Genomic DNA, 12,247 nt, shown 5'->3' on the forward strand with positions numbered 1-12,247 from the left:
GGGTCCCTGCCGGCTAGCTCCGGTCTCTCTCTCTCGTGTCGGATCGTGGACTCTGCCGACTCCACCGACCGGAGAGAGAAGCACCTCTACGGCTACCACCGGCTTCTCCCCAGACTCCCTATTTGATCCCTAACATGTTACTCCTCTACACACACAACACCTCTGCACCACATACTGTCATAAGGCTGAAACAGCTTAGGGGAGGTCCAGGATAGGATCAGATAACCACTTGCCACTGATGTTGTTCATGGTGGGAAATTAAACCTATTTTACTCGGATTGCAGTGCAGTTTGCCAACCACTTCACCATCACTCTGCAACCCCCCCCCCCCAATAGATGCAGAGACAAAGCTCGCTGCTACAGCCTAATGAGGCCAGAATGGCACTCCAGGGGGTGGTGTGGCCAGCACCATGCTCAGCCACGTTTGTCTCCCCAGTGCAGATTTATACACACCACACGAGGTATTCATTTCAGGTTGACGAGTTCACTAACCGCTGATGCTAGCCATGGCCAGGAATTGAACTCAAGTTTCTGGTTTCGTAGCACAGTGTGCTTAAACATACGCCACCACTCTTCATATGGCAATGACAAAGACCCCCATATAGCATAAACAGACTCTTGGGGCAAGTGCTGTTAGCAAGCACCTTGAAGACGAACTTCACACACTGCTGAGTCACCCTAGGGGAGGTCCAGGACCAGTTGAGATAATTGTCGCTGGTATTGGCCGTGAGTGGGAATCAAACTCTGGTCGCTAGATTTATAGCGCAGCGTGCTAACCACTACACTACCACTCCCCATATATGCACGCGCAGACACATGTCCATCAAACATCCACACACAAATTTGGATTGGCACCTACTTATACAAATCAACATGGCAAAAAATAACATCTCTCTAGTCCTGGAATCCTTAATCTCTCTCTATTTCCTCTCACCCCACTTTCAAGTGGGAACCCCTAAATGGACGGCAAGCCTCCAAAACTAAGTGCTGGCCCCTTGTGTGCTCCATACCCCTACCTCCTCTTACAATAACAGCCCCCCCACCCCCACCACCTTGTTTCATAATCCCAGAATACTGCACAAAGGTCATCGATTAAGATACACTTTGTAGTGGTGGGCTTAGCACTGGGCAGCGATTCCACTCTGCGTGGCAAGAGTGTTATGGCCACATCACGATGGATACACGGATACGAGCAGATGCTTGGGTCAAACAGAGGTCAGGGGGACAGACCAGCATCACCGCGTGACCCTGCATGCATTAAACAGCCTGCCCGTGGCCAAGTGACCTTGGTCCTGGGATCCCATCGGATCATAATGCTTTTTGACAGTCGCCATTCAGGCCCCAACAATAGGGTTTTTGGGCAGTGCAAATCAACACAAATCAAATCAAAGTCCGTTACTCATGCCTGCAAGGTGCACGAAGGAGCCACTTTGCGATGACACGTCGTCAGCGTGGCGGTGGAGATCGCGCGTCCCTGAAGCCGGAGCGCATCATCGGGCGCTGTCAAATTCCCAGGCAGGCAGGCAGGCCCAGCAGGGTGTGGCAGTACAGCAAGTCCGTCAGTGTCACGGTTCACTGCCGCTCCTACTCCGTGTGCGCTGGACACCGCCGTGCGACGGCGCCCTCGAATCGCCTCGCCACGTTACGGCGCAATTGAAATTGTTGCCATTCATGTATTTTTTTAGGTAGAACCAGGGACCCCCCCCCACCCACCCCCTGTCTTTCGGGGCCTGCTCCCTCCCGGGCAAAGCCGCTATGGGAGGCCTGTTGTCTCCTGGCAGGACGACGTCTCGAGCACTTCCTGCGCCACCGTCACTTTCACGACGTAAACACACCGAGTACAGACGCATGTTGTAGAGCGTCAGCGAAAGCTTGCACGTGCGAGACCCTTTTCGTCCTGGTATCAATGTTCATGCCCGCCCCCCCTACCAGAGCAATGCAAAATTTCTACCACTGGTTCAAGATGAGCAACTCCACTTCTGATTGCAAATTACGGTCCGGTACTTCTACAGTCGTACGTGTACAGCTATTGACGGATTGCTGCCGTAAGGCAATGGGCATCACACTGGACTTGCAATCCAGATCGTCGCCGTTGCGATATCCCAGCGTGCCAGTCGCGAAAAATTGGGGCCAGTTTTTAAAAAAATATATAAATCTGTCCACCCCTGTCATCCCGGCAGGACAAATGGGTTCACCACATTTAGTCGATCGGCAGACCGTGCGCGGTGGGGTAGAGTCGGCCAAAGACCCTCCAACGAGGTTCACGAGAGCTTCCTGTAGTGGAGACACTGCCACGAACAGTGACGTGAGCGAGTAATTGCTCATTAAACATTTTTATTTTTTATTTTTATTTTGCACCAAAACAATGGAAAACTGCTCGCGCTATCAGTTGCACGGCACAGGGCGATGTAATATTCTCGTTATAAAAAAAACTGTATTCACACGCAAGGTAATGGCAACAAAAGACACCGGGAAAGACAGAACGCACACTGGTACCGATTGCTCCACCATCAAATCCATCGTCGAGTCAAATTGCCAACATGCTCAAGATGTGTGCAGTGCTCAGAAGATTTATGGCAGGCTTATGCTGAGCCTAATGCTGCCAAATAACTTTTTTTTAGAAGAACGAATCCTTAATCAAACTTGAAGTACAGCAAAGTAGAAAAGAAAGTTACAACAAAATGCTGAATGCAATTACGGAAAATTATATCGTAATAATCATCAAAATCGTGAAAATGTAGAGTGCGTCATATCATGACATGTTTTTAATTACAGTTTTCAGAATTGTAATACTTTCCACAATGTGGTACACATGTTTTCGACTAGAGTTAAGACGGACCAAGTCAATGCTAAACGGGACTTGAACTGAATGTGAGCTAGTATGGATGAGTAAATGCTTATTTTATACATGTTTACTCTAACGTATATAACCGTAAGTAAATTAACAGATAAATTAAACGTACAGCCCTTGTCTGCAGTCACGAAAGCTTTAAATCGAAATTTAGTACAGCCCTTGGTTAAGCCACTGCTTAATGATGGTCTCCCCATGCCTCTCGGTTGTTTAGTAATACTTCACCGCGCTGTTCAGTGCTGGTTTTGATGAAGGGGAGATCCCTCGGGTATCGGTTTGAATATCACTCGCCACGGATGCCCGCCGTGGCCACGGATCGAATCCAGGATGCCAGGTTCTTCTTAACCATGGCACCACCGTGCCAACCACAATATAATGTGCCACATTTATTACAATGACTAATTGTCTACAATTCTTTACAAAACATATGACCATTGTGGATTTTGCCCCAATGTTCACCCATCTTTTTCTGGCCAGTGTAATGAAAATTATAAAATAACGTCAACAATATTCCTGGGAATTCGGTTTGTATGAATGTAATTAAACACAATGAACTCTTAGCAACTGCTTAACAGATAGCACACACTGCTTAAAGTCGGGTAATAACATAGCCTTTGTTACATTTTAATTTCAGAAGGTTCAGCCAAGAACCCCAACAGTGTGAATGAAACAACAGCAACAAGATCATTGTTTTTGTTCATTTACGAAAACAAACTTGTAATTGTTCCCTACAAGCCATTATAAACCAGAATGGACAGCACAGGAATAACAACGCTGAAGCTGAACTCAGCGACCCATTACTATCATCCAGACATTTGTCTGCACGGTTGGTAGATTGTACATAAATAACTATGAACTTTATTTCATCATCATCATCATCGGCCACGGTCAATCCACCGCTGGATGAAGGCCTCCGCAAGCCACCACCATCCTTCACGAATCTGCCATGTAAAGATCCACCTGGCACCTTCCACACTAACTCATTTCATCGCTCCATCTGCTCAGTGGACGTGGTCCCGCTCTGCTCAGTGTCTTGGCTGCCACTTCCTCATTATTCTTGGCAACCTTGCGAGCGACCCATCCTGCCCAAGCCCACTCCGTCTGTTTAAGTCTGAATGATCTCATTAACCTGCGGATGTTCTCTAAACCAAGTCCATCTCCTTCCTGTCTCAAAAATGTATCCCCAAGCATGCATCTCTCCGTGCCTCCTTGTGCATGTTTCCGTTTTTGTTTTCCCGACCGTATGTAACTATCACGAACCCTTGGAATTCATGCCTCTGCTTCCAAAGGAGGCCCTGGATAATTTAGTATTGCTCTAGTAAGAAATGTACAACATCAGCGGACAACCAATTAATAACCGAGAGTTACTAGTTCTAAACATTGCAAAGCCACAATTAAAATATGTAAGCGATTTTTTTTAAATACATACAATTTTATGTAAGTTTACTAAGAGCTATCAAATTGTATTATAGTTATATGCATAAAGAGAAGTCACGTTAAACAATGTACAATGGGCAATGGGGAGACTGGCCTCCGTCATAGGAATGTGGAATTTCCAGCAGGGCTACTAGTGAAGCGGAGCACTAATTCTCATATTCGCGTAAGCAGGAAGTCATTGCATACTATTATTATCATCGTCCAGGTTACATTTCTATCGAGATTGACAATGCTCCGCGAGGATTTAAAGAGTGGGAACAAAATAAATCTAAACAGCACGGGAAAATAAAGCTGAAACGGACATGAATCTCATTTTCTCTCTTGAAGGCGAACCCATATGTAGTCCGCGCACTAACACTCTGCATTGCATATAGAACAGATCTCGCGTGAGCGACCGTATTAATTCCGCATCTCGTTTGTTTGTTTTTTGTTGGCTCTAATCGTTCAGCGAAGGCTTTGCTTGCAACCGGGCCGGGGCGCGGGGGGGTGAAGCGTCACAGATGGAGGAACATTTTCATTTTTCATTTTATGTATCGGGTGGTGGGGTGGGGGAGGATTTGCCCTGCTTGGAGGGTAAGGCAGCAAATACAGAGGACTCTCGAGAAAATATGATTGCAGATAAATTAATACGCTTAAATTCAAGGATTTCCTGGCCGTGCCTGAATCGGTCACTCCAATTGTTCTGAATGGACAGATGTTTGAGAATAATCGCGCAGTGTAGCACCTTTATCTATTTCAGCAATGAGAATTGTCCACGCTCATTCCAGCGCAATACCAAATCGACAAATCCGACTCCATGCGCGACTGAGATACATACGGATATGTGAAAAGCTTGAATATGGGAACTTATTTAAAAAAAGATCGTGACATCATGCACAAATACTGCACTGGCTGCCGGCACTTAAGTTGGTGAGGTATTTGACCGTCAAATATTTTGCAGCTGTCAGAGGGGGGACCTTTAGTTGTGTCCTTTAAACTGTCATGTAAATGATGTAAACGCTATTGTTGTAAAACAATGTAAATAATCTGTCTTGGTGGCACCATGGGTGCAGGTGTTCAACTCACAATTGAAAGGTTATGGCCTCAAATTTCAGTCGTATCGTCGGAACATTTGTGGGAAGTCAGTAGTATTTGTCCTGTTCTTGGTTCTTTCGGTAAAGTCACGTAGAAGGGAAATAATAAAATAATAAAAATAAAACTTTAAAATACAATTCTCACGACGTTTCGGCCAGCGTCTTTCCGACACTGTCTTTCCGACAGACCTGTTCTTCACCTGAGGACGGCTGCTTGCGTTGTGGCCGAAACGTCGTGAGAATTGTATTTTATTATGTTTTATTTTTATTATTTTATTATTTCCCTTCTAGGTGACTTTACCGAAAGAACCAAGAAGTTGAATCGCTGCAGTCACGAAAGCTTTAAATCAGTATTTGTCCGCTTAGTAAATTGTTTTCGTACTTGGGAATGTGGATTTTCCACAAAAGGATTAGTGCAGCCAATGGAAATAAGCACCTCCCAAACCTCATTTGAGCAGCGATACACTTCACACGTTGACTTGAATTTAATTCAGTTGTTTATAGCACAGCCACTGTTGACTTGCCACAAAGAGATTATGGGACAAGTCGAGCCCAGTCAACATGTGAACTCAAGGGTATCCAAATGCGAGACAAATGTGAGAAATGCATGCGGCCACCGTTTAATTGGGAGGTGGGGGTGGGTGGGGTCCTCAATTATATCAATTAATTTAGCTTTTGGCAGAATGACACAAGATGAAGAAAGTATACTTCGAAACACGACGGATGGCAAAGGTCTTCAATTCACACAAGGGGTGCATCCTATAACGCTCCACAGAGATTGGTTGCCACATGTCGAACTATCCAAAATTCTCAAGCCTCAAAGCTCAAGCAAGCTCAATTATGTAACGTGTATATATATATGCTGGCGTTTTTGGCTGTCGATGATGGCCAGACTGTTGCAATCAACTGACTAAGCTGAAGAAACCAGTTCAATGCTTTGTGACTGGCGACAGTTGATCTCAGGATCTCAATTGCTTTGCTATAAAAGTCCTCCGACAAATTACCTCTTGGCTCAATCAATGTATAAATGTTGCTCATTTTCATTAGAAACCCTGAGTTAGTGGCGGCAAAATCCAATGTTCGAATAGTGAAGATTCGCCCATTCATGGGAAGACTACTCAATATTCAGTATATTTGAAAAATCCATCAAACATAAGCAAGGTGCGTTATTAGATGGCGTCATAATGGCAGGCAAGTGAAGACATTTTTTTTTCATATTCAACATCTGTCATATTGGAGCCCTTCTTCGGGATAGAATGCATGAATGCAAAGAAGCTGCATCTAAGTGCCTTGCTGACCTCGGTTAAACGGAGTGAATGTCCATGCGAATTAAACTAAAACGCTACTTTTATCACCACCGTATTGCACGTGTTTTGAGCCTTAGTTTTTTTTTCTTTCAAAAGTTTCATCCAAACTCCAATTGCCCAATTTGATGCTATTCCACACAATTTTTACCATTTGCGTGAAGTAAAGAGTGAAGCCATCTGACCGTGAATGTGGCATTTAACTACTCGCGTGGGGCTCCCGAGCGAGAAGAACGCCACCCCACTGCTCACTGGGACAGTGAGACATTACGCAACGTGCTCTGGGCATGTAGGCGCCAAAAGGCAGTCTCACGATCGACTCACACGATCAGGTATTCAAACTGATTATTGCATTTTTTTCTTATTGGATTTTAATAGCTGGCTCAATTCCACTTGGCCGTCGTCTGCTACGCTTGCAGTTCTCACAGTGTATCATTTCTTGCAGAAAACATCTCCAGATGCAGCATGGCAATGAGTTCTATACCTCAGAGGGAAGTCAAGAGTGATCATCCTTGGACTATAATGGAATCTTCCATAGAAATATGGAATTTTCACCACGGGCTTGGTGTCACCAACGTAAGTATACACTACCACATACTTTGTGCACTCTGGCTCGAACATAATTCAGTCTTTTACATGTATGCATCAGCAGCTGGTCTAATAAAACAGGTGCCTGCCATATGAATGTGGAATTTTCACCCACTGGCTCAAAGTCACCAATAGAGGTGACCAACACCGCCGACTGCCAGTTGACCACTGGATTACTATTATCGTACACAGCGTTATTGAGTGCGTGGAAAATCACAACAACGGTGGCATACAATATTAAAGCTAGCGGCTACGATTTCACAACGGAGCTGTTATTCACCATTGAAAAGCCTCTTCCCATTGTCAGCGCGTCTGCGGTGCTCTTTCCCTGAATTCAGCCGTGGCCAAAGCAGGACCAAATGCTCAGTGCAATTTTCAGAGCGGGGCATTTACAAATTACGTGCGGTATTTACCGCAGTTAAGTCCCACAACCATATAAGCCATTTCCGATCCTCTTAAGGACTTACACGCGCTAATCTGACAAAATACAACAGGAAATAATGTTTATCCATGCCGGCCAGCTTCACACACACGGCGTACCGTCGCACGCATCGCCGAGTGGTGCAGACGGTGTGTCGCGAACGACGGAAGAGAACATCGACCCAAAAAACTGAGCTATGGTAAAGCTCAGCTTAAAATCTGCACTACAGTCCCCACATTAAAAGATGTTACTTTAATGAAAAAAAATAATAGTAATCAGTTTGGTGTGTATGATTCGGTAACAGCACTTTGGTTGATGATGTTGGTTTACATGAATTTACAACTTTTACAATATTTGTGGGGGTTTTTGTTGTTGTCACTATATGCGCATATATATAATAATTACAACTGGTGTAATGCCAATAGGGATAACTTGTCTGTCAAGGGAGTCAAAGGTCAACTCATTTGCTTTCAAACAGGAATAGTGTGATGCCCTTATTTTGCACTGGCAGCTATGAACCTGCGGTGTAAATTCTCCATTCCCATGGCAGGCATTTATTTTTCCATCGGTCACCACTGTTGACTTTCCACAAAATGGCACGTAGTTTTTTGTTTTTTTTACCTGGCTAAGTTGACCTCCGACTTGGATTTTAACTTGTAAGTTTCCTATTTTTATGTTTAATTAATTTGAATGCCTCCTGTAGTGGCACTCCAAATGTATTGCTACAGAAGGTCACTGCATACAAGTTGGACCCAACGAGTGACTAACGTAGAAGTAAGACAATGGTTGCACATGGAAAAATATCTGATGCTGTTGGTGATGCAAAGGAAACTTCCAATATATGGAGACATATGTAGCATGGGCAACAACGGAACATTTTAAGTTTGCTGTTCGGAAAAAATGTAATGAACCAGAAAAAGAGGAAGACCTCGCAGAGAATGGTTTGACGGCGACATGAGAGATTGGTGCCAGAGAGATGTGGCGCACTACTTGAGCACAGGGGCCGTCCATAAATGACGTCACGCGATTTTGGACGATTTTTTACCCCCCCCCCCACCTCGTCACACGGCGTCACAAAAAGGCAGACCCCCCTCAAATATGACGTCAAAAAGCTCTGCCCCCCCCCCAAAAAAAAACATATTTCCATTTTGAAAATAAAACATGCTTCAAATCGCTTTAAATTATTGTCATTGTAGTGCGTATTTAATGTGGCGCTGCACTCTGATGGTGTAGGAGTGTTGTTATAACAATTAGTGTTGTTATAACAATTCTATATTTATTTAAAGTTGCGCATTTTGATGTGACGTCACATTTCTCAATCCCCTACTCCCTCGTCACACATCGTCACAGATGTCTGACCCACCCCCCCTGCCTAGGTGCGTGTTGTCATTTATGGACGGCCACATATTGGCACAAGACGGAGGAGAGTGGAAACAATGTGCAATGGTTGCCTACGGGCTATCTGCCCATGGATCATGATGATGGCGTAGTGTGGGTTGCGTCCTTGGGTCAGCATCCAAATTCCTAACGCTGGTTTCTCGCCACAACCCTGACTTGTAAGCCACACAGCAATCAATTCACCTCCATGCTGCCCTGGGCCCGTCAGGAGAGGTAACCGCATTGTTCATCTTGACACTCTCTCTCTCTCTCTGATGGGCAACTCTTGGGTTGGGCAGGCAGCTTCTAGATCCTATGGCCGCCCCTGACCAGAACTCACTGGGTGTGGGGACCTCCAGATAGCATCGCCGAGCCAGGACTGGATCAACAGCGTAACTCGCCAGCATGCAACTCCAGGTCTCCAGCAGTGGATAGAGCCCTAGCCACCCTCAGTGTGGTGTCTCCACACTCTAGATGTTCCAAGATGAACGTGTTCTTTTCCCACCTTCTGCTTCCTGCCTCTGCATTGTTCTCCCTTTGTGTTTTTTTTATCATTCACCCAGCTCATGAAAACAGATTTTCCAGACAAAGCTGCCACAAATCTTGTGTATGTGGCCACTTATAAAATCCGTACTATGCGTAAGTGCAGCACAAGTACTGTGCACAACCTAAAACAATTTTAATGTTATCAGATAAGGCCCACTGAACTATCTAGCTCTTTTTCAGAAGCGACCACAAATGATAGTTCAACAAAGTGGCTCATCCCGCGATGGAATTCTACTTGGCATCATCATATAAACCTCAGGGCTTGTCCAGTCAGCTCCCTGTATTCGGACCAAGGTCTCAACAGTGGGGTTGCCACCTCTGAGCAACACAAACAAATCCAGGACGAATCATAGGAAGAAGCATTTCTAACAATTCCAGAAGTTTCTTACCCATATATATAGTTCAATTTTAATGTGCAATGTTATTGAGAGACTGTGTGTTGTTGTCTTGGTGTGGTCTGTGACTGGGTTTGTTGTTGTTATGCTGCCTTGCCCCAAGCTTGCATTTAGTTTTGAAGAAAAAAACCCATCAGAAATGAATTTACTTATGCAATTTGTACTGATATATTTTTTTTTATTTAAGTGGCTTATATTTTCTCTCGTTTGCACTCAAATCGTTTATTGTATTGTATTATTGTTTTCTGATGTAATTTGCTGATCCGCCCTGACTAAACATCAGCAAAACAGAGCTTCATAGCTCATCATGTAAATGCGTTGAGTGTGAATAGTTATATTTTGTATTAGTATTCACCCAATCAAAAAGGACCTTGAATGTCCCGGTACAACTGACATATTTCTCAGGACAGCAACTGCCTTTGTAAGAGGATGATCCTGGGAAAACCGGGACAGGTGACAACCGCACTCACCACTACTGGCCCACTGATGTGGCAGGAGCGTTATGGACCCTCGTGAACGCTCTGGTTTGGGGAGCGTATACGAGACACCTGCCTGCGTTTACCAACCTCTAAGAGGTAGCACAGATAGTCGGTGTTGTGCCACTTATTCGTGGTCTTGTTCCTTCCATGACCAAAACAGCATCAATACAAAAGAGACAATGGGGTACTTGCAGCAGTCAAAATTGCTCATAATCACGCGTTGCTGAGACGAGTAGTTTATTTAAAGTGTTTTATTTACTTTTGGCTGGCTTTATACCACGTTGGCGCTGTGTTTTGTTTCAACTAAACAAAAAGCAATCGATTAAATACGTACTTAAAAAAGAACCCAGGTGAAGAAAAGTCTAGACTGCACAACGTTTGTGTGTGATCGTCTGTACCAATATACTCATTAAATAAATCACAGATACTCTTTTTTGAATATTCAAAACGGTTGTGTTTTTATTTGGTTTTATTGTCAATAACTGGAAAGCTGTTAAAAATATCAATGCACTCAGAAACGTTAATTCATGGAACGGGTTTGGAGATACATCACCTTACCCCCCTTGCAAGTAGTGGAATATTCCAAGGTTTTCATACCAACCATACAAAGGATGCAAAGGAAATATAATTAAGATTGTTCCACTCTTAACTAAGGGGTCGAGGCAAGTAAACTCATCCCCATGATAGTCTGAACTAGTGGTGGAAATTATACATTCCCATGGCAGGGATGAGTCTTTCCATAAAACAGCCACAGTTGACTTCTACAAAGTGGCACCAATGTTATCATCCCAATAAAGATGATGAGCTGAGTGAACTACCAATTGCATATTAACTCACAACCTTGCCATTGTGAGTTGAGTGCTCTAACCATATTGCTCCCCAGCCTAAATATCGTATTCTCCAGATTACAAGACCCTCCAGGAAATAAGATGGACCCAAAACTTTAGGGTCATTTTTAATAAAAGTGTGTGTTCATAATGAGGATAATATGGTACTGTGGAAAGTCTTCTTAGATTATTATAAAACCTGTTGCTTTAATATGGAGAGAGATGTCTTCTGGACGATGATTCTGAACAACTAGGTTAAAACATGTCTTCTGAAAAGGGCATATATTCTCTGGATTATAAGACGCACCCCAACCTTTGCTGTAAAATATAGGGGGAGAAAGTGTATCTGATAATCCTGATAATATGGCCATTTAAAGGGTAAAAAGTGATTGAAAAGCACCGCATCCAATACAACACTGTTCAGAAAGAACTGCTTGCAGAGTGTACCATTCCATTATGGAGGTATGGGTCCGACCAACAACTTCAAGACGGCAAGCATTCGCCGTGCCACTTCACATGTGTCCACTCGTCGGTCCAATGGGGCTGCATGCTGGTGCAGTGGTAACACTCGTGACTCGCGGCAAAAAGCTCCCTGGGTTCGATTTCTGACTCCGGCGCCTTTCTCTGTGCAGCTTTGTATGTTCTTCCTCAGGTTTCTCCCATTTCTTCCCATAGTTAGAAACAATGTCATTGGTGATGATAGAAGGACCCTCCTCAAAAGTTTTTGGCCCTACTGTGGCGATGCTGGATAAATCAGCAACTATTCTATTCTTATTTTTTTCGTCTTTCGGTGAAGTCACGTAGATAGGTTCAAATAACAAAACTACGACGTTTTGATCGCAACACAAGCGTCATCAGGAAAAGGGGGTTAACCTCTAAAGGCAAATTGTTGTGTCAGCGGCATAGGCGGGGCAGCAAATGTTAATGTAAGTGATGGTACACGGCGGCG

The sequence above is a fragment of the Lampetra fluviatilis genome, chromosome 26 (assembly GCF_964198595.1).
Source record: "Lampetra fluviatilis chromosome 26, kcLamFluv1.1, whole genome shotgun sequence".
Taxonomy (NCBI): domain Eukaryota; kingdom Metazoa; phylum Chordata; class Hyperoartia; order Petromyzontiformes; family Petromyzontidae; genus Lampetra; species Lampetra fluviatilis.